The following is a 4698-nucleotide window of genomic DNA, read 5'->3' as shown; positions in this document are numbered from 1 at the left end:
AAATCTACAGCACCTATCCCAGGGTTGGAAATGTCCAAGTAAAGTGCACTACAGCTGCTTGGGAGATGACAAAAGTAACTACAACCAGGAAGGAGGTGAGACGTTTTCCCACAGTTTCTGACTCCCTGTTGTCCTGTGGAAAGGTAATGGACCCTGAGCTGGGCAGGAGAGGAAATCTGCTCTCCTTGCCTGAGTGTTTGGGGAACAACAGGCCATCCCCGTGGAGTGGGGAATCAATATCCCTCCAGCTTCCCCCAGAAAAGCTGAATTTAGACCACCAGAATTCCTGGGCCCTGATTGCCGGTGAGATGGGGCAGAGAGAGGAATTTAGCCAATGGGGAGGTCTGAATAATCTCCCTTGCTAGACCTCTCTGATGTTACAAGCAGTGCATGGTGGAGAGCTACTTGACAGGGAGGCATCCCTGCCTTATTTCTACTTTTGGTTGAAAAAATTGCCATGTATAATATTTCCATGGTGGGGAGATGTTCAATCCATTGTGGGGTAGCCATCCCCTTGAGGGACAATGGAACGCCACACACAAGCCTTACAAACCAGATGGGAGATGGGAGTGGTAGGACAAGGTTGCATGTTTACACCCAATTATTTGGGGGCAAGAAGGGTTTGATGCAGCATCCAGTGGACATAACTGGATACTGTAAGAAGGAGGTTCGTAGGATTGTGTCTAGGACTGGAGATATTGGCTAGTGTCATTCGGTTGCACAATCCATGTAGCTTACATGCCAGAGGCTGTGCGTGAACAGCCCAGGAGAGCAGCAAGAAGGCAAGAAGGGTTTGATGTTTCCCTCTGTTGTTATCAGGACCAGTGATCTGCTAGATCACTCCAATCTTGGACTCTGGGAGCCAGCCTCACCCTGCTCTGCTGTGATCAACCCTGATCTTAAAAACTTCTAAGGAAGGAGATTCCACCATCTCCCTAGGTAACGCATTCCAGTGTTTGACCAGCCTCGTAGTGAAAAAGTTTTTCCTAATATCCAACCTACACCTCCCCCACTGCAACTTGAGACCATTACTCCTTGTTCTGTCATCTGCTACCGCTGAGAACAGTCTAGAGCCATCCTCTTTGGAACCCCCTTTCAGGTAGTTGAAAGCAGCTATCAAATCCCCCCTCTTTCTTCTCTTCTGCAGGCTAAACAATCCCAGTTCCCTCAGCCTCTCCTCATAAGTCATGTGTTCCAGTCCCTTAATCATTTTTGTTGCCCTCCTCTGGACTCTTTCCAATTTTTCCACATCCTTTTTGTAGTGTGGGGCCCAAAACTGGACACAGTACTCCAGATGAGGCCTCACCAATGTCGAATAGAGGGGAACAATCACGTCCCTCGATCTGCTGGCAATGCCCCTACTTATACAGCCCAAAATGCCATTGGCCTTCTTGGCAACAAGGGCACACTGTTGACTCATATCCAGTTTTTCATCCACTTAACCCGTAGGTCCTTTTCTGCAGAACTGCTGCCGAGCCATTCGGTCCCTAGTCTGTAGCGGTGCATGGGATTCTTCCATCCTAAGTGCAGAACTCTGCACTTGTCCTTGTTGAACCTCGTCAGATTTCTTTTGGCCCAACCCTCCAATTTGTCTAGGGCCCTCTGTATCCTATCCCTACCCTCCAGCATATCTATCTCTCCTCCCAGTTTAGTGTCATCTGCAAACTTGCTGAGGGTGCAATCCACACCATCCTCCAGATCATTTATGAAAATATTGAACAAAACCAGCCCCAGGACCGACCCTTGGGGCACTCCACTTGATACTGGCTGCCAACTAGACATGGAGCCATTGATCACTATCTGTTGAGCCTGACAATCTAGCCAGCTTTCTATCCACTTTATAGTCCATTCATCCAGCCCATACTTCTTTAACTTGCTGGCAAGAATACTGTGGGAGACCGTGTCAAAAGCTTTGCTAAAGTCAAGGAACAACACGTCCACTGCTTTCCCCTCATATATACAAATATATACAAATATTACACAAACTTTGCATTCATTACAATGGACTCCAAAGACTTTGAAACTTAATACAGTCAGGTTTTTTCAATGCTATTGCAGGAACTTGCGAGATCTGTCCCACGCACCATGTTTAAACACTGCTTAGAGACACATTACTGATTTTAGCATGTAATGAAGACTCCCAGAATTGTGTTCTGCTGTACATGACTTTTCATAATATACCCATCATCACAGTACCTTAGCACTGTCCTGTAGTGCAGGGGTTCTCAAACTTCATTGCACCATGACAACCTTCTGACAACAACAATTACTAAACAACCTGAAGCCTGAGCCCGCCCGAGCCCCTCCACCCAGGGCAGGGGGTCAAATCCCAAGGGTTTCAGGCCCAGTCAGGGATCTACAACCTGAGCCCCTCTGCCCAGGCCTGAAGCCCTCCAGCTTTGACTTCAGCATTGGATGGTGGAGCTCAGGCTTCTGCCCTGGGCCCCAGAAAGTCTAAGTGAGCCCTGGTGACCGCATTAAATTGGGGTCAGGACCCATTTTGGGGTTCCGACCCACAGTTTGAGAACTGCTGCTGTAGTGAATTTAAAAGCATCTCTGCATTTGAAAGGAATTCCGCCATTCATTTATGAATACGAGACCCTGGACAGGGGAGGGAATATTAACCTATATACATATTAAGAAGTAAAAAGGCTCTTGGTAAAAAATATCTTGCTTGAAATTTTGCCCAGAGCTTCTTTTATCTCTTTGTTTCTCAGGCTGTAAATGAGTGGATTTATTACTGGGGTAACCACAGAATACAATATAGTAGCCAGCATGCCCTGATATGGGGAAGATTCTGATCCTGGCCTTAGCTACATGTATATTCCGTGCTAATAAACAATGAAAACACAAGTAGGTGTGGCAGACAAGTGGAGAAGGCTTTATACCTGCCCTGTGCAGAGGGAATTCTCAGCACAACAGAAAAGATGTGAATGTAGGACACCAATATGGAGATTAAGAAAAATAACCCCACAAAAGCACTACATACAATATCCACTATTTCATTAGCACTTGTATCAGCACGAGAGTTTCAGTAGCTGTGGGATATCACAGAAGAACTGATCAACAACACTGGACACACAGAAAGGTAATAGGAAGGCATTAGCAGTGAGGAGCAATGAATAAATACAGCTGCTGATCCAGGAACCAGCTGCCATCTGTGCACATGCCCCTCTGGTCATGATGACCCTGTAACGCAAAGGATGGCAGATTTCAATGTAGCAGTCATATGCCATCACTGTGAGAAGGACCAACTCTGAAAAGGCAAAGAAGATACCAAAATAGACTTGGGCAACAGAGCCAGAGAAAGAGATCTGTCTGGTGTTGGTTAGGGAGTTCACCATGGACTTGGGGATGGTGACGGAGATGTCTAGGAAGAAATACATAGGGCTGTGAAGATGGTGGTCGAGAGCTACAGCTACGATGATAAGAAGATTGCCCATCAGGGCTGCCAGGTAAATCACCAGGAACACCACAAAGTGCAAAATCTGCAGCTCCCGAACATCAGAGAATCTCAGGAGAAGGAACTTGGTCACGGTGCTTTGGTTGGACATTTCCTGCTGTGTGGAGAGAAATGCAAGATAAAACCAGATGAGGGTAAAAAAGAAGAAAAGAGGACACTATATGTAGTTATTCTTCTGTAGAAAAGATTCTGGATTCTAGAACTAGTGCAAAGAATAGTCCTTTTCTAAGGTCATTCAGATCCAAGGAGAAAGTATTAGTGACAAATTATTCTCAATGAAACATTTATTCAGATACATTTTGTGAATTTAATGTTCATGCTATGTCCTATAGTCGATTGAAATTTTCCCAAATTTATTTGCTCTTCAAAATGATTCAGCCTCATTTACAGCTAGAGAAATGCATTGGGACAAATTCTGTTTCACAGTTACAATAATTCATGAGTTTTAAGCATTTTTTCCTTGCATTTTATCTATTTAAATTTTCACAGTTGCTGGAAATTATTTGGAGGACAACATAGAATGGGGCACAGACAATATTTTTGTAATGACATTGAAACTGAAAAAATTAAAGGTTTGTAACCGTTAAAATGCAAGTTGTCAATATCACGTCAAAATATTCAAAGTAAATACCCTGAAAACGAAGCACAACTAAGTTCTCAAGTAGGATTTTTCTTATTTTACATTGCTGCACATTTTTATTATTATCAGTGGAAATATTTTTCATTGGTTTTTGTGTATATATTGAAATTAATATTTACCGACTTTTCTTGATAAATCTCTTATTCTTCCAAGCATTCTTATAATTCAATAGAGAGGACATTGGCACACTCCATGGCCATGTATTTACAGTGTTATATAGGGTATGTCAGCATTGCAAAAAAACTCCCTTTAGCGATGAGTATCAGAGGCTAGGTCAACTGATTTGAGCTCGTGATACTAGGATAAAAGTAGCAGTGTAGACATTCCCGGTTGGGCTGGAGGACCGGCTTTAAAACCCAGTGAAGTGAAAGGATCTCAGACCCCAGCTCCAGCCTGAATGGGAATGTCTACTCTGCTATTTTCAGCCCTGTAGCCTGAGCCCCATGAGCTCGTGTCAGTTGACTGAAGCTTGAAGCTTTGAAGCTTGCTGCTGTGGGGCATTTTTATCCCCCAGTATGGACGTACTTATGGTGTTAAAAAAAAAACAATGATGCTGTTTTTGGTGGGATAACCAAAAGAAACAGGTGGTGGTGGC

General features: G+C 44.1%; 1 pseudogene across 1 annotated transcript; it reads right to left on the bottom strand.

Annotated features, from left to right (window-relative positions):
• Positions 1–2809: 2809 nt before the first annotated feature.
• Positions 2810–3554, bottom strand: LOC311529905 (olfactory receptor 14C36-like; annotated as a pseudogene). The gene has a single exon. The product of its transcript is annotated as an olfactory receptor 14C36-like (transcript).
• Positions 3555–4698: the final 1144 nt, after the last annotated feature.

This window comes from Lepidochelys olivacea (assembly GCF_965140295.1).
Source record: "Lepidochelys olivacea isolate rLepOli2 genome assembly, chromosome: 13".
Lineage (NCBI taxonomy): Eukaryota > Metazoa > Chordata > Testudines > Cheloniidae > Lepidochelys > Lepidochelys olivacea.
This window is presented reverse-complemented; position numbering and strand designations above follow the sequence as displayed.